Source organism: Leopardus geoffroyi, chromosome B2 (genome assembly GCF_018350155.1).
Source record: "Leopardus geoffroyi isolate Oge1 chromosome B2, O.geoffroyi_Oge1_pat1.0, whole genome shotgun sequence".
NCBI lineage: Eukaryota > Metazoa > Chordata > Mammalia > Carnivora > Felidae > Leopardus > Leopardus geoffroyi.
Genome location: NC_059332.1, coordinates 67,213,407 through 67,232,774, shown reverse-complemented (window position 1 = coordinate 67,232,774; position 19,368 = coordinate 67,213,407). Strand labels below are relative to the sequence as shown.

General features: G+C 36.5%; 1 long non-coding RNA gene across 1 annotated transcript in view; it reads right to left on the bottom strand.

The window, feature by feature from the left end:
- The window catches only part of LOC123608620, a 288,013-nt gene that overhangs the window by 101,248 nt on the left and 167,397 nt on the right, over positions 1–19,368 (bottom strand). The window contains exon 2 of the long non-coding RNA XR_006717341.1: positions 15,199–15,256. This is a non-coding gene — a long non-coding RNA (uncharacterized LOC123608620). The remainder of the gene's footprint in view (positions 1–15,198; positions 15,257–19,368) is intronic.

Here is a 19,368-nt window from a genome sequence, read left to right as displayed (position 1 = left end):
ATTGCTAAATCCTACGGAGGAGCTCTCTCATGAATAAAAGGACAGAAGACAGGACTCTAAAGAATGTCATTATCTAATGGATGAGCACAAGAAAGGAAATAAATACAGAAGATTAGGAAAAAGAAAAATTATCAGGATTTGGTGTTGCCTTAGAAATCAAGACGGAAAAGTGTTTCAAGGGAGATAAGAGGAAGACGTGACTCAGTTGTGCAATAGTAGTGACAGAGATCAAGATAAACATGGCATTCCAAAAGGTATCACAGAATGTCAAATGATAAGCTCTTTTCTTATCAACTTAAATCTTTAAAATACAAAAATGGAGGGGGTGGGGTGGGGGTGGTGGTGTGCCTGGGTGTCTCAGTCTCAGTCGGTTAAATATCCAACTCTTGGTTTTGGCTCAGGTCATGATGTCACAGTTCATGGGATCAGGCCCTGCGTCAGTCTCTATGCTGTCAGCACACAGCCTGCTTGGAATTCTCTTTCCCTTTTTCTCTGCCCCTCTTCTGCTCATGCATGCTCTCTCTCTCTCTCTCTCTCAAAATAAATTAATAAAAACTTGGGGCGCTTGGGTGGCTCAGGTGGTTAAGCATCCGACTTCAGCCCAGGTCATGATCTCGCAGTTCATGAGTTCCAGCCTTGCGTCGGGCTCTGTTCCCTTTCTTTCCCGGGCAAATCAGACCACAAACCATTAGGATGCATCAAGCAAGCCAGAGGAGCTGCTGTGCTCCAAAGGTGGGCATGAAAGCCTGAGGACAGTAAGGAAAGTGCCTGTGTTGGAAGGCAGCCCAGGGTGGGCCCAAGTGGGGTAAGGAAAGTGCCCATATTGGGAATTGTTGCCAAGTATGCAGTGTTAGAGCCAAGATCAGGGGGAGTAGGGCCATCTGTGCAGGGGAGAGGCAGCACTGGCAAAGGGAAATTGGTTACATGCAAGGAACTGAACAAACAAGTAACTATATTAAAGATAATTAAGTCAGATTTCTCACTGTGGGAGAAGAGAGTTAACAATGCAAAAAGCAAGAAAACTAGGATGAACCCTGTGCAATGAAATTGCATGTAGCAGTATGAGCTCACGCACTTCGACATACATATAGGTAGGTGTCAAAATTAATATAGCTTTTTCCACCAAAACAGCCTGTAAGCAGCAACACCCAATAACAATGGGCAAATCCACCCCTCAGATCTCCAATTCTAATTGTCATTCTTCAACAAAAGAAGTACAAGAGAAATAGTCCACTTCATGGCTAAAGCAGGGATGATACAAAATGGAAGCATGTTGCTGTGTCAGAAAACATAAGAAGGAACATTCTGTGGTGCTAGAAAGTAACAAAATGCTCAAAACATGAAGAGAAATTTTAAATTTTTTCTAGCTTTACTGAGATAGAATTAACATAGAACATTGTATAGGTTTAAGATGTGCAATATGATGATTTAATACACATATATGTTGTAAAATGATTACCACGATAAGGTTAGTTAACACAGTCATCACTTCACATAATTATAATTTTGTTTGTGTGGGGGGTGAGAACATTTAAGATGTATTTTCTTATCAATTTTCAAGTATATAGTACAATATCATTAAGTACAGTCAACTTGCTGTATATCTCTAAGACTTATTCATCTAATAACTGGAACTTTACCCTTTAACCAGCATGACCCCATTTTCCCCACCCCTCTATAGTAAATGACATTCTACTCTTTATTACTATGATTTTGGCTTTTTATTAGATCCCACATATAAGTGAGATCATACAGTATTTGTCTTTCTCTGTCTGACTTATTTCATTTAGCATAATACCCTCAAGGTCCATGCATTTGTCACAAATATCAGGATTGCGGTCTTTTTTTTTATGCCTAAATAACATTCCATTATATGTCTTTTTTTTCCTCACTTTTTCTTTATCACATTTTCTTTATCCATTCACTCACCAATAAAGATTTAGTTTCTATATCTTGACTGTTGTGAATAATGTTGTGTAATAAATATGGGGTTGCAGATATGTCTTTGAGATAATTATTTCATTTCCTTCAAATATATACCCAGAAGTGGGATTGCTACATCATATGGTAGATCTATTTTTTTTTTTAATGTTTATTTATTTTTTAAGGAGAAAGAGACAAAACGTGAGCGGGTGAGGGACAGAGAGAGAGGGAGGAACAGAATCGGAAGCAGGCTCCAGGCTCTGAGCTGTCAGCACAGAGCCTGATTCCAGCTTGAACCCATGAGCCATGAAATCATGACCTGAGCTGAAGTCAGACACTTAACTGACAGAGCCACCAGGCGTCTCTGGTAATTCTATTTTTAATTTTTTGAGGAACCTCCATACTGTTTTCCATAGTGTCTTCACCAATTTATATTGGCAGCAATAACACACAAGTGTTCTCTTTTCTCCTTATGCTCCCCAACATTTCTTATTTCTTGTCTTTTTGCTAATAGCCATCCTAACACATATGAGCTGATATCTCATTATGGTTTCCATTTGTATTTCCCTGATGATTAGTAAGTAACGTTGAGCACCTTTTCATTTACCTGTCGGCCATCTGTATATCTTCTTTGGGAAAATGTACATTCTGGTCCTCGACCCATTTTTTTTATTTTATTTAAAAAAAAATTTTTTTTTAACGTTTATTTATTTTTGAGACAGAGAGAGACAGAGCATGAGTGGGGGAGGGTCAGAGAGAGAGGGAGACACAGAATCCGAAACAGGCTCCAGGCTCTGAGCTGTCAGCACAGAGCCAAATGCGGGGCTCGAACTCACAGACCGCAAGATCATGACCTGAGCTGGAGTCGGACGCTTTACTGACTGAGCCATCCAGACGCCCCATGACTTATTTTTTAAAATCAGATGATTTGGTTTTCTGCTATTGAGTTGTATAAGGGCATTATATATTTTACCTATCGATACCTTATCTAATGTACTGTTTGTACATATTGTCTTCCGTTAAGTAGGGTGCTTTTTCATTTTGTTTATAATTATTCTTCAGCTGAGTAGAAGCTTTTCAGATGTAGTCCCATTTACTTATTTTCGTTTCTGTTGCTTGAGCTTTTGGTGTTGCATACAAAACATCACTGCCAAGACCAGTGTCAAGGAGCTTTTTCCCTGTGTTGTCTCCTAGAAGTTTTAGGGCTTCAGTTCTTATATTTAAGTCTTTAATCTATTTTGAGTTAATCTTTGTGAGTGGAAGATAGGAGTCCAATTCCATTCTTTTGCATGTGAATATCCAGTTTTCTAAATACCATTTACTGAAAAGATTATCTTTTCCCCATTGACTATTCCTGATTCAAAGGGGACTTTTTTTAAAAGGACCCAGAAGTAAGCTTAAAGTTTACAGAAGCCATTGACTAAGTTGGAGAAAATTTGAACATCAAAATAAATATTTATAGTAATAAGTTATCACTCACTGAGCAAACCAGGAGTTATGAATTCACATGAATATAAGTAAATTGAAATTTTTATGAGGAATAGGAATTTATATCATTTCAAACTACCTTCACATAAAATATTTATATATTTCAAAGCAAAATGGAAATAACTCTACACTGCAGAAGCCTAGCAGATACCACATCAGATCAGCGATAAAAGAAAATATTATCAGCAATAAGAAAAATTTAAAATTTATGCCACATAATAGGAGGCAGTTAAAAGAACACAGCCTAACTTCTGTCATATTCCTGCCAAATAAACATAACCTGAATGTAAGCAGTAAGAAATATATGCTAAGTCCTAGTTGAGGACTTCTCCAAAGTACCCCAAAATTCAGATGTAACAAAATCATAAAATACAAGGAAAGACTGAGAAAGTGTTTCAAAGTAAAGGAGATTATGAGACACAACTAAATATATACTAAATATATCAGTATTTATAAACTGCATCTTTTTGCTATAAAGAACATTAAGATAACTGGGAAATTGAGTGAAGCCTGAGGAATAAATGGTAGTAAAATATCAATATTAGTTTCCTGATCAATGATTATATTGTGATTGTGTTGGGGAAAATCCTCATTTGTAGTAAATACACCCTAAAGATCTTGGAGGGTGGTAGAATATTATTTCTCAAATGATATCAAACAACAACACAAAGCTTTTGTATTATACTTTCAAATTTCTGTAAGCTTGAGATTGTTCCAAAAATTTTTTAAAAGTTAGCCACCAAAGGGATTCTCTTATTTTTCTGTCATAGGTAATTTAAATAATTTTACTTGTCAACTACGATTTTAGCAAATATGGTAACTAAAATGTAAAAGGTGAAATCCATTTTAATCATTAGAATTAAAGGTCTGGGAAAAACTTACTCTGTTTTGATTGTTGTTAATATTGTTATAATGTAACCAGTAAAAATTAATAAAGTAAAATTAAAAGATCAAATGCATCTATGTCACTCAGCATGTTACGAATTTCATAAGAAATTAAGAATTATGGTGGGAAAACTGTGGATTGGACTAATATGGTATTTCTATATTATTATCCTGCAACCGCACACCGTGTTTTAATTTGAGTATTACCTATTTCTTCTTTATTTTACAGATTAAAAGAGAAAAATTAAGCCTTTCTTTTCTACAAACAGTAGTAAACATACACATTGTAAAATGTACTTGGGAGAAAATGGGAAAATATATTCCTTAATCATGGAATCAAGAGACTTCATCCTCTGGGATGAAGAATGAGCTACATGTGTCTATTAGGAAACTACAAAAACTAACACATTACGACAATCCTATGTTTTCAGAAAAGAAAATCAATATCTTCTATCAGAGATAAGAAGTAGATTATTGGAGAATGCTTTTATTGTTTTAGGAATTCTTAACCTGAAGTTAACATGAAGTCTGTTAATTGAAGCTTTCAGCTGCCTAAATATTATTTAAGCAAGGAATTCAGAAATATAAGAGCTCTCCAATGACTAGGTTCTCTGGAAATGTAAAGGTGAAACAACTGAATGAAAATGCTATTTTTTAAAAGGTAAAAGACACAAGCCAACATGAAGTGGGGGGGTGGCTCTAGCATAATGTGGAAGACACCACTATCTGTAGTACGACAATGTACAGCTGCACTACACAGTTACCTAGACAGTATTGAAAATATTCTTACTCACTTGTATGGAGTTTGTAATTCCTAGGCTTATCTTTCAAAATATGTATCATTTGGAGATTCTTTTCTTAAGATTTGGCCTCCTAATCCTGCCAGTAGAAACAACGAGAAGATAAATGCAGACAACTTCCCTGGAATTCCTAATGTGTCTCATCAATGGTTTGTTAAAAGGGTTAGGAAGAATGGTTGGGAGAAAGGCAGCCCTTTTGTTTTATTTTTGTTTTTTACCTGGGACTGGCTGCGTGAAGTCTCTCAATGAGATAGTCCATTTCACTCAGTTCCAAGGCAAAAGCAGAACTACTAATGTTGGCCTGGAGTCCAAAAGAGTGCAGGTGATGACCACAAAAGACACTGGGCCAACGGTGTGGATGGATCAATGTAAATCCATCACCACTAATTGAAAAACAATTCCAAGGACATGCCCTGGTGCCTGTGGATAAACAGTATCATGCACAGGAAAAGAAATGAGGAGGAAGACAAAAGAAATCCATGCCACAGTTTTGTTCAGGGTTAGTCCTAAAGAGTCAAAGGAAAGGATGAAAAACAGAAACTGAAAATCTAGCTGTATTTTTAAAAATATTATTTCCTTTGGCGAATAGGCAAAATACATGATTGAGAAATACATGATTTTGAATATTTTTCATTTTTCGACACACATTATAGATCAAGTTATGTGTGTAATATATTATCTATCCAGGTATCTATTATCTCAATAGTAATTCAACAATCATAACAATAACATAATATTATATTAGCAAAGAAAAGAGAATCAACAGTGTACTTGCATTAGATAATTTATTGCTGAGGTATCCTTGCTAAAATATCAAGATAAGAGAGAAAAGACCTTGGTATCAAATTAGTTTTAATTTTTTTTTTTTTTTTTTAGCGTCCATGTAATGGCCTCATTGTATAGATTCACTTTTACTGGTCTATAACAACCTACTATAGAAATGAATATATTATATTGCTCCTAACTCCATCCATTCTTTGATGTTTTCAGAACTATAAAAAATTACCTCTATTTCCGAACGAGACAATACCAGACATATTTTAATGTTCTGTTGCCAGCATGTGTTTTCACTATTCTCGAAATGATAACATGCAGTTTGGTTATGAAGAATATGTCTTTCAACTTAAGTACTTTATCATAACTCTTTCTTCATAAATTTGAATTATATATAGCATAGGGAGTTTATTTGTTTTATTACATAATATGTCTTAGTCAAGTTAATAAAATGAAATACAATATTAGATTGTCAAAAGTGAAACTAATAGCTATAATAATAAATCATAAAACAGTCATTATACTTTAGAAGTCTCATAATTTTATCAACAGCTTTATGATGTTGCTTATTACCATTTCTGTTTTATAGGTGAAAAATTTAGAGCCCAAAGAGATTAAATAGTACTGCAAAGAGTTAGTAAATGTAGGGCTTCATTGTATATATTTTTTTAATTCTAGATAAGCGCATTTTTCAATTAAAGTACAGTCCCCCAGCACCAAGAGACATAACATTATCTACAAAGACAATCTTCTCTCTTATCCAATTGTGTGTTATTAAGGAAACAGATGCCTAACCAATAATTTGAACGGCACGGAGTATGCCAGTGAAAATAAATTTAAAGATACAGGTCTCAGCTTTAAAGAATTATCAAATAGTACTTGTAGGATAACACAAATAGCTGTTTTTCCGTTTTTAAATCTATTAACATAAAGCAAATTAAATAGGACAAATAAAATAGAGTGGGTAAAAGCATCCCCATGGAACATACATTATACATGGTGACTGTATGTGTCACTGGTAACCTGCTCTAAAGGTACAATTGCTTTGTTGATGAATTTCTCTCTGCTCTTCTGCTGAACTCCCACATATTATTTGATCTTGTTGAAAGCCAAATATTAAATTTTAAAATTAACATTGTAACAACAATATTATTAGTGAAGTAAAACAACTGTTTTAAAGTGATAGAGGAAGGAAATGAATAATTAGATCTTTTGTAACTTGTTTCTAAAGATTAGGACTTTTTCCTCAATAATATTTCAGTATTTGTACTGAACTATTTGTCTCTAAGAACATGGTATAAACTCTCTCAAAATTCTGTTTTCAATCACAAACGGAGACCCCAAAGCCTTCACCAGAAGTGTCACACAGTGTTGTAATCATCCACTGAGCAAAGTTGGGGGAGTGGGGTGATGAAGCATTCCAGCAGGAGGTGGGAGAGTCCTACATACATTAATAAAAACTTACTACTTGATCACAACCAGACCAAAGCCACCAGTGATGCTGCTCTACGGATTGTAGGGCTATAAAGTATTTATTTTCACTCTCTTAAAGACCCGTTATGTTCCAGCAAACACACAGGAAATTGGGTTTGTGTTTTTATGTATAACAAGAATCATTTCCAATTTTCTTGAGTTTTTTGGGGGAGGGGTGTATTATGTGGGCTCAAAATGTTCTTGTTTTAATTTTGAGTGTGAATTTGTGGAAGAGTCATTTAATTTTTAGATTATGTTTTCTTTTTCCCTTTGTTTTTACAAGACAGCATGGGAATGAAGGAGAGGTGAAAATTGATGGTATTTCAGATGATAGACTTCAGTGAAAGCAGCCAAAATTTATGAGGGGGAATTTCTACATGAGTAACTAATTTCCTATGTTCCCAATTGTTGTAGAGTCCCCATGTCTGATACCGGTAACAGAAATATTTTATAAATGAAGAGATCTTTCAAGGGACTAATATTTCTACATTTACAGAGTATAAATATTGTTAAATCCTTGAATGTTATTTATGTTAGAAGTGAAATATGTTTGAATGGCAGATTTTTTTTTGCATTTAAAGCTCAAACAAAAATTAATGAAACATCTAAATTTGAACATGGCTTTTAAAGTAATCTTAGATATATTCTCTTTTACCTACCTATGAACCCAAACCTGAGTAACGGTGTGAACTGAATACATTTATTCCTGAGTGGGAGGGGGAATAGATTATTTTGACTTCGACTTTTTAAAGAAAGAACAGCAGATATTTTAACATCTGATATAGCTTATTCTTACATGAAACACTTCAGCAATACAAGAAAAAGGAAGTTTTCAGACTGAGTCTAGAAACAAAGATTTTAATTCAGATCTGGCTCAGGCAGTTTCCTTTTACTTAGCTAGCCCCAGGAAAGCAATTTTTGATTTTTCATATTTTAACAGTAGCTAATCTCATACTGTTAATATGGTGTTGCAAGCACTTTTTCTGATCATTTCCCAAAACCACCCACTTGTCTGCATTAAGTCATTCATTTTTCATACTGCACTTCTACAAAATATTAATTGTAACTGTCACTAAGTAGTAAATGTTCTGTCCATATCATGCTTTAACATATAATTGGTACTCACGGACAATAGGAAATTGATCATAAAACTCTACAATAAAAGTAATGCTCAAGCTAGCTACTAATGATATTTACAGTATCGTTCTACTTATCATATATTTGGAATGGGTGTTTTCTTAGCTATGGCCTTGTCACTCTTTTCTAGGAATTGTGTAACTTGAAAGTTAATATTCTGGTCTCCATTTGGAACTTAAGGTTAACTGGTTGCTACAACACTTCAGTATCACAGAATTCTCTTCTAAAGGTGAAGAGAAATTTTATTTTCTTGAAAAATATGTTCACTGTTAATGTCAATATCAAATATTATCTAATAAATTAAAACTCAATCATAAATTTTCAACATTTTTAAACAGAAAGCTCCCATTTATTTTTTTCAAAATTAAATGAATATTTATAAATTAATATTTTATCCCTTCAACTATATATTTCACAAATTTTGTCCCTAACCACTCAGGTATCTTTTTCCTCTTCCCCAGTAAACACATAATTCCCACTGGGACCAAAGGAAATTAGTAATGTTTATTGTATAAAAAATAGGTCCAAATGTTTGATGACTGCACGGAGGCAGACAGGAAATGCCCAAAAGAGATTCATCTATAAGACAGATCTTAATTAACACTGGGTTATTAATTTTTTGTCTTCTCTTCCAAGATATGAATACGGAATCTCGTTTCAAAGGTTGAGGTGAAATTTTATAATTCATTTTCTTTATTTCTTACAAACTTAAAGCTGAAAATTGGAAACAGTGAGAGGGATAGGAACATAAGCTAACTTTGTTTTCCAAGTATGCATACAACCACCAGTTGAAAAGCAAATAGAAAAAGTGATTAACCAACTGAGTGTTTTACAAGCAGAAAGAGTAGTGTTTTCAAAACAAAGGTCAACCTTGAAACTTTCAATAGCTTCTAAGTGCTCTTGGGATAAAGACCAAAATTCTAATCAAATGACCAAAACCCTATAAGGCTCTGCTCTGCTAACCTCAAACTCCCAGCCTCCCCTGGCACAGGAGCTTTCCCTGTGCAAGTTAATATACCTGCCTGAACTAGACTTCACTGGCCTTCTCACTGTCAGAGCCAACTCCATCATCCCTTCCTTATGAAAGCTTTTACTGTCCTCCATTGATGAGACTGAAGTCCCCAGTACAAACTCTTGTAAAATCCTCTAATTCTCCTTCAGAGCACTTATTACAATTTCAGTATATATGCTTTGTGTGGTCTTTGATTAGTGCTAATCTCCCCAACCAGATTGCTAATTCCTCGGAGGCAGGGACAGTCTCTGGCCTTGTTCACCCTTGGGTCTATAATATCCAACACAATGCCTGGCACATAGTAAAAACTTATTTTTTCAGATGAATCAATCACTCAATGATATAGATATGGATTTCAATCTTAATTCTACCAGATTTGATTCTGGTTGCATGAGCTTAATCAAATTTCTAAAGAATTAAGCCACATGGTCCCCTTTTATAAAAGTAGGGTGATAAAACACAATTTATAGCGTTGTTGAGAAGCTGAAAGATGGCCTCATTTGTGTCCAGCTGAATAACATGTTTTTCCACTCCTTTCCCCTCTCTTTCTCTTAGAAGAAAATAATGAGTAGAAAAGTTGATCTCTTGACAGAGTTGTTTATTAAATAAAAGATCAGCCCTTAGCCTTCAAATCCAGACTATGTGACCTTTGGCAAGTTAGTGTTTCTCCATACATCATCCCCATCTATAAAATAGGCCTGATCGGGGCGCCTGGGTGGCTCAGTGGGTTAAGTGGCCGGCTTTGGCTCAGGTCATGATTTCACGGTCCGTGAACTCGAGCCCCGAGTCGGGCTCTGTGCTGACAGCTCAGAGCCTGGAGCCTGTTTCAGATTCTGTGTCTCCCTCTCTCTGACCCTCCCCCGTTCATGCTCTGTCTCTCTCTGTCTCAAAAATAAATAAACGTTAAAAAAAAAAAAAAAATTTTAAATAGGCCTGATAGCAGTATATACTCATAGGGCTACTGTGAAGATTGAATATATGCCAATCACCTAGAACAAGGCATGGGACATAAACATCGTATGGGTTCACTGTCATTCGTTTCTTTGCTCCTGATCTATAATTTTGCCTTTTTCTATCACATTGAATGTGTCTCTGCACATTTGCCAAGTTAAAAAATTAGCATATTATCTGTAAAAAAAAGTGTATACATTTAAAAAAAGAGTGTTGTTCAATTTTAGGTGGGAAACTTTAATATGTTATTTTTTACAGTATTGGTGTATGTTTGTGTGTCTAGAATAGGGTACAACAAAGATTGTGCGATGTCTTTTTCCTTTACATGTCTGTTCAAATAAATGGCTGACCCATTTTTGTGAACAAGGGAAAAAAAAAAAACAAACAGATCAGCCCTTAGTGATAATATATGCAAGTTTAGGCATAGTTTTGCCTTTCAGATCTCAAATATTTAAACCTAAAGACTCGGGGCGCCTGGGTGGCGCAGTCGGTTAAGCGTCCGACTTCAGCCAGGTCACGATCTCGCAGTCGGTGAGTTCGAGCCCCGCGTCTGGCTCTGGGCTGATGGCTCGGAGCCTGGAGCCTGTTTCCGATTCTGTGTCTCCCTCTCTCTCTGCCCCTCCCCCGTTCATGCTCTGTCTCTCTCTGTCCCAAAAATAAATAAACGTTAAACCTAAAGACTCAGTAAAAATTATTTTATTATTCAAATCTTTGAACACTTCACGAACTTTTACTTTGAATTGTAATAATCAAACTGTCATCAAAATTCAGAACAAAGCTATCTAAAACTCCAAATCCTTCTCTCCGTTTTTCTCCATTATTCCAATATTCTCCATTATTCCAAAGTGGTCAGCTCCTCCTGGACCTGTGTGCACACTCTGTGCCAGGTTAACAGAAGAAATCCAGGAAAGGCTCATGATTAGTCCAAAGCTGTGGTTCTCATTTCTGTGCAAACCCCGTATCTTTTGGGGGTTCTTGGACTGATGTATTTTATGTTTAATTTAAACTTATATGATATCAAATCACCATATTTTATTAGATTGGTTTTTTTGTCTTTATTAGAACCATCTTATTAATTTAAAAAATGTGTGGAACTTATTTAACATCCTTTTGAAAAAAAGTAGGAAAAAATTTTCAAAGGTCACTGGAGAATATGCTGGATTAGTCAAATGTACCATCCAGCCAGCATGCCAAAAAGTGTAGATATTAAGTGAAATAAGAGCTTAGGCAAGAGACTATTTTAAATTTTTTAAATATTTATTTATTTTTGAGACAGAGACAAAGCATGAACAGGGGAGGGTCAGAGAGAGAGGGAGACATAGAATCAAAAGCAGGCTCCAGGCTCTGAGATCATGACCTGAGCCGAAGTTGGACGCTTAACCGACTGAGCCACCCAGGTGCCCCGGCAAGAGAATATTTTAAAAATTTAAACGACAGCAGCCAATAATCAATAGTAGAGTCAAACTAACCTGGAATGGCAAGCTTTAGGGTTTAGTTCTCTATCCACATGCATCAGGATCTGAGAGACTGAGAATAAAGCTTTTCTTTTTAAATAATTGAGTGTCTTTTGCAGCCGTCATTAAACATGGGTCACATCTGTATCTTTCTACAGCTATTCTTCTTCTACGTCTTCCTGAAAAGACCAAGACACTTCTGTTGCTCTACCCATTCCCTTTAACCTGTCAGCTTTCTTCATACTGACCATCTTCTGCTTTTGGCCAGTGGTAAAACTAAGCCTGCTACTAATTCAATTCTAAACACTCTTTCAGTGGGTGAGTATGATTAGTCCTTTAATGTGCTCCAGTACTCCTCTCTGAAATACACTGAGCAAAGGCAGCCCAGGACCAGTTCCTTAGAATGCAGAGCTCTCCACCATCTCCTATTATGTACCCCCTGTTGCAGCCAGACTGGGTTATTCACTGTAATTCCAAGAAACGTATCTTTGTTCACTCTGGCCCACCACATCAGTTAGGATTATATCGATTACAAATAATAGAACCAATACAACAGGTGAAAGTTAAAACAAATGCATACATATATATTATGAATGTTTCTCACTGAATCCAAAGGCAAATGTAACCAGGCCTCAAGAACAAACTGGAATCACTTACAGAAAACAATTTGTTCTTACTTTTCTTTTCCTTTTTTTACTTCTCTTTGATCCCTGATCCCCATGGCAAAAAATAAAATAGTTCTTTATCCCCTCTCCTGAGAGACGGGTTTAGACGGAGAGTAGGGTCTCATAATCTCAATTTAAGATTCCCAGAGAAGGGCCTCTGATTGGCCCAATTTATGTAAAGTGTTAAAATCCGGGCCAGTTAACTGTGAACAAATATAGTTGATATATGGTGGTTCTCAGAGAAATTCACTGTGACTGAGGGCCTGCAATTAAATGGGGATTGTTATGAGTTAGATATTCCTTACCACTTACCACCAAGCTAAATTCTACAACCTGGCAAAGCTCTACCACCTTTTTAAACAAACCTGGCATTTGGTCACAATGCCAGGCTTCCAAGACAATTCTCAGGGAAATACAGATGCAAGACCATTCCTGGGGGACCATCACCCTGGAAAACCCATACAGTGGGCTCCCTTTCCTCAGTATCAACACTTTCCACTCCAAATACTAGGATGAAATAAATATGCAGGGCAAGTTCAAAGGAAGACAATTTTAAAGGGCATTCCAAATTTCTAAAATAATTACCAGTGGCCCCAAAACATATTTCAAAATGGTCACACAATTAAGTAAACAAATATAGGCGTCCCTCACTTTTCAGAAGTTTGTATTACACCACTTTGCTTTTATAAAAGACCTACATTAGTACTTATTTTAAGTAATAGAATTTGAAGAGGATTTTTGCTTTTACGAAAAAGGTGAAAAGTGAAAAAGCATTCAGCATTTCTGTTATAGAGGCAGCACGCACCCCAAACAGCGGCAGTGGTGCAGCCAAGATCCTTCCCCGGGAACTATACTCAGCATCTCCGCATCCGGCTGCCATAACTTTGAACCATGTCTGTGAGCATCTGTGAGCATCTGTGTTTTATCGTGATTTATTTTGGCATCCATTTGCGAGATGTGTTCTAAGGTACCAGAAAAGCCTAAGAGGTTATTCTGGTGGTCTGCAAATGCTCAAATTTTTTTCTATATAAAATAATGGCAATTGCTTTTTCACTTTGTACCATTTCTGCTTATAAAAAGCTTCACAGGAAGGGTCCCTGTGTGGCTCATTTGGTAGAGCATCTGACTCTTGATTTTGACTCAGGTCATGATCCCAGGGTCAGGATTAAGCCCTGTGTAGGGCTCCACACTAAGAGTCAAGCCTACTTAAGATTCTCTCTTCCTCTCCCTCTGCCTCCCCCCCAAAAAAAGGGAAAAAAAAAGTTTCATAGGAATGCTCTACTTTGGGATAGCAGGAAAAACCTACATAAATAAGAGACTATTATATTATTTTTACCTATCGAATTTAAAAGATTTTATAAATTTGTAATACCCAGTGCTTGTGTGGGTGCAAGAAATGGGCCTGCTTATTCATTGCTGATGTACTACTTTTTAGGTAAGATTTTAGTAATATGTATCAAAATCCTTTTAATTAATGCACATTCTATGAACCAGGAAATCCCAATTTATGATTACTTAAAAATAAAGAGATTACTTCTTTTTCTGAACTCCTACAGAAGTTATTGCCAGTGTTCTTTATTAAAGCATCATATATGCCCTTATGATATCTCTTCTATTCATGTTTTACCTGATTATTTAACTTATAATTCACAGTTGTTCTTTCCTGAGCCTGAACATTTCCTCCATGTCCCCTCAATCTTGTAGAATGCCCACCATTCAACACATCGTTTTATAATTGCCATTATGATTCCTCTTTAATCCATGATTTAGTTAGAAGTTTCTAGTGCTTGATGAACACAGAATTGATATTGATACCTTGAAATGTGATTCTATACCTGATAAGTCTTTTGTAAATGTTCTACAGGTTTTATGAAAAGTCAAATTAAGAAGCCTCACAGTTATAAGTCTTTTCCCTCATGCCATTTGTTAACTCATATAATTAAATATAAGTTACCAACTGGTTCTGTCCTCTGTTAATATAATTTTGCTCTTAAAAAATAAGATCTTGAAAAAATAAGACATGTTGAACTTAGAAATTTTTGCCATGTCACGGGAAAGTAGCTTTCAAAGAAAAGTCTGTCCTATTTAACAATTTGTTGCCCTGGTCATAATGTTATAATGTGTTCCCTTAAAGCTTATAAATATTTGTAAACATTGCATGTCAAATCAGAAGAAGACCATTGGCCCTTTCTTCTTCTCCCATATGCTTGAAGGAACTAATAAAAGCCTATGAATCTTCTCTAATTTATATTAATTCCCCCCCACATATCCTCCCCACAAATAAGAAAGAATGACTACATTTTTCCTTTTCATTCCACCACAACATTGATATCCCCAGGAATTTAATAATAAATTAATATCAAATGCTTTTTTGATTTTGACATTTGGTGCTTTGCACGCTTAATAAGTTTTGCCAATTTGAAGCGCCTGGGTGGCCCAGTTGGTTAAGCATGGACTCTCGATTTTGGCTCAGGTCATGATCTCACGGTTCGTGGGATAAAGCCCTGTGTCAGGCTCTCCACTAACAGTGCAGAGACTGCTTGGGATTCTCTTTCTTCCTCTCTCTGTCCCCCACCCCTTAAAATAACTAAATAAATTTTATAAAAAAAATAAGTTGTACCAATTTGATTACTCACCAGAAATTCTTGCATTTCATTCCTTCCTTATGAAATCTTCTTTTCACAGTTGTTCTTACTAAAGAGAAGATTTGTAGAGAATTAACTCTTAGCTCCTTCTATATATAAAAAGATCCTTATTTTATCCTCACCTTTAAATGCTGGTTTGGTTGGGTATAGGATTGTAGTCCAAATTCCTTTCCTTTAGTACTTTAAAAATTAGAATCCATTGTCACTTGTAGCTGTTAAGAAAGCTGATTTCAAACTTCTGTATCTTCTGAGTAATCTATCTCAGTTACTCTGTCTCTCTGTCTCTCTTAGATTCTAGCATTTTCTCTTTACTTCACTCTGTTTTTCATTGCTGTTTATGTTCATTTTTTTTCTTTATTAATTTTTCAAACTGTACTATTGGCAGGACATTTGCCTCTTTGTTTCTGGAAAATTTTAGGCTTTGTATCTTCAACTGGGGAGTTCTATCTATCCTTTCCATTCTCTCCTTCTGGAACAAAAATTGGTAATTTCAGATTTAATTTCCATATATCTTAATAGGTCTTTTAGATTTTCAAACCTTTATTTCTTTGTTCTATTCTTGAAGAATCCCTTGCCTCTTTATTTTAGCTCATTAATTCAATCTTTAGGCACATTCATGCAGCCATTCAGCCTATCTTGAATTTTTATGTCAACACTGAGATTTTTATTTCCAAAACAATTAATTCATTTCCATAGCTTCTTTCCCTGCATCACAGATGCTAGACTTTCACTTTTGTCTCTGAGAATAACAAATACATTTTTGGTGTTCTGGTTTCTCTATTGATTCTTTTTTGAGGTGTATGTAAGTTCTCTTATGCAGTTCTTTGCTTAATTTTTTTTCTCTCTTCCATGTGTTTTAGGCTCTTAAAAGATCAGGGATATAATCCAATGGAAAAAAGACAGTCTCTTTAACAAATGGTGCTGGGAGAACTGGAAGCAACATGCAGAAGAATGAAACTAGACCACTTTCTTACACCATTCACAAAAATTAACTCAAAATGGATAAAGAAACTGAATGTGAGACAGGAAACCATCAAAGCACTAGAGGAGAAAGCAGGAAAAGACCTCTCTGACCTTAGCTGCAGCAATTTCTTATTTGACACATCCCCAAAGGCAAGGGAACTAAAAGCAAAAATGAACTATTGGGACCTCATGAAGATAAAAAGCTTCTGCACAGCAAAGGAAACAATCAACAAAACTAAAAGGCAACCAACAGAATGGGAAAAGAGATTTGCAAATGACATATCAGACAAAGGGCTAGTATCCAAAATCTATAAAGACCTTACCAAACTCCATACCCAAAAAACAAACAATCCAGTGAAGAAATGGGCAGAAAACATGAATAGACACTTTTCTAAACACATCCAGATGGCCAACAGGCACATGAAAAGATGCTCAACGTCGCTCCTCATCAGGGAAATACAAATCAAAACTACACTCAGATACCACCTCACGCCAGTCAGAGTGGCCAAAATGAACAAATCAGGAGACCACAGATGCTGGAGAGGATGTGGAGAAACGGGAACCCTCTTGCACTGTTGGTGGGAATGCAAACTGGTGCAGCCGCTCTGGAAAACACTGTGAAGGTTCCTCAAAAAATTAAAAATAGACCTACCCTATGACCCAGCAATAGCACTGCTAGGAATTTACCCAAGGGATACAGGAGTACTGATGCATAGGGGCACTTATACCCCAATGCTTGTAGCAGCACTCTCAACAGTAGCCAAATTGTGGAATAAACCTAAATGTCCACCAACTGATGAATGGACAAAGAAATTGTGGTTTATATACACAATGGAGTACTATGTGGCAATGAGAAAGAATGAAATCTGGCCCTTTGTAGCAACGTGGATGGAACTGGAGAGTGTTATGCTAAGTGAAATAAGCCATACACAGAAAGACAGATACCATATGCATTCACTCTTATGTGGATCCTGAGAAACTTAACAGAAAACCATGGGGGAGGGGAAGGAAAAAAAAAAAGAAAAAAAAAGAGGTTAGAGTGGGAGAGAGAGCCAAAGCATAAGAGACTCTTAAAAACTGAGAACAAACTGAGGGTTGATTGGGGGTGGGAGGGAGGGGAGGGTAGGTGATGGGCATTGAAGAGGGCATCTTTTGGGATGAGCACTGGGTGTTGTATGGAAACTAATTTGACAATAAATTTCATATAATAAAAAAAAAAGATTAGGGATACAATAGATCCTAGTCAAAATATTTTTAACTTGAATATGGTCAAGGCTTTAGATATAACTTCTACTTTACAGAAAATATAGGGGGTAGAAGAACAAACCAAATACTATCTCTAAGGAAGCAAGCAGTCAAACCCAGGAGGTAGAAATTCTACCCTAGGCAGAGTACCTTTCTATCCAGTCGTCTGAGTTCAGCTGCTTCCAGGTCCCTTGGACATTACCAGCCATACTGGGTGCTGCTCTACCTTCCTCAAGTGTTGCTTCCTCCCAAAGACACACAACCCCACTTTTGATGCCTGGCTCTTGGGCAGATAAAAAAGAAATCCACGGGAGTCAGACCATCTAGCATTTCCCACTGTACTTCCCACTTAATTCCTTTGCCATTTCCTCCTGGACTTCCCCGTTTTCTGCTGCCACTATATTTGTAGGTAGGGTGCCATATCATCCCCCCTTTATCCCAAGACTCTTCCTTAGGGCTTTCTGTATATGTTCTTGCCTACCATTGTTTTCTTAATTGGATCTTGTCTGTTTTAGGTTTCTCAAGGATTAGTTATAAGTTCTTATCCATCAATAATTTCTATTTTTACCTTCAAATGTAGCCACATACAGTATGCACCTTTTTTGTTTTTGTTTTTGTTTTTTTACATATAATATGATTTCAGAATCCACAGCCCTTTAATAATTTCTTGTACATGTCCATGATGTCTTACTACAAGGACTTGGAATTGTCACTGCTTGAGAGCTATCTCTGGCTGCAGCAGCCTGCTTGGCCCATTAGCACGAGGAGCAGAGCATAAGTACTGAAGAGTAAATGCTTCCTGGCATGGCCCTCAACCAGTCACAGATGGAAACTGGTGACCAATACACCAGCTTCCTTGCCCTTGAATAGGACAATTCTGAAGCTCTGGACTGAGAGGTCCTCAGCATGACTGAACTCTAATATCCCTCCACAATCACACGCTAATTAACCTTACCCTTTATTAGCTTCTTTCCCTTACTTATATAACTTCTTGATTTCCTTACCAGTGCTTTCTGGAATTACCCAACCAAACTACTTATATTAAACCCTAGTCTCAGAGTGTGCTTCTGGGGAACACAACCAAAGACAATGGTGAGAGGGAAAAAAATATACATCTATGCAGTCTCCCTATCACGCAGGGTGCTAGGTACTTTTTAGCAAAATTCTGGTTATATTTGTTGAAACAATGCCTGAGGTGTTTTTTTTTTCAGGGCCAGTGGAGCCATAAACTGGTAGAAACATTTACTTTTTTTTAATATATGAAATTTATTGTCAGATTGGTTTCCATACAACACCCAGTGCTCATCCCAAAAGATGCCCTCTTCAATACCCATCACCTACCCTCCCCTCCTTCCCACCCCCCATCAACCGCCTGAGGTTTTTTTTTTAAGTTTTATGGTTAGATGACGCAGGATTTTATCAGAAAAATATAAAACCTATAGATATCAAGTAGGAAAGTGTTTAATACCGGGAATTAGGTGTTCCATAACTATGGGAAGGGCTAGGAGAGCAAAAGTCAAGGGAAGTGATGATAGAGGGCATGAAATCAGGACATGCCCAAACCACAATGCAGCGCCACCATAGGGACTTGTCTTGAAGCCACCATAAGCCTCACTTCTGTTGATTGTGCACCTGCTCATAGTTGCTGCTAAAATTATAATGGTTTCTCCTTCTCTTTTAACTTTCAAACTGGTTCCTAATACCTTCCATTAACAAAATCTAGCTGAAACACTTTGGGTAGAGAAATCTGGGAAACTGCCTCCCGAAGCTTTCTCCGTGTTCACAGGGCATGGGAGTGAGGGTGTAGTCCAGTTGATCTCACACTGGAACACTGTTAATTCATTAAAATCCTAAGTGCTGCATGTCATTTTCCCAACTACCTATTTGCTGAAATTTCCAAGTATCTCTAAGAACAAGCCTGTTTGTAAACAAATCTATTAAGTAACCAATAAC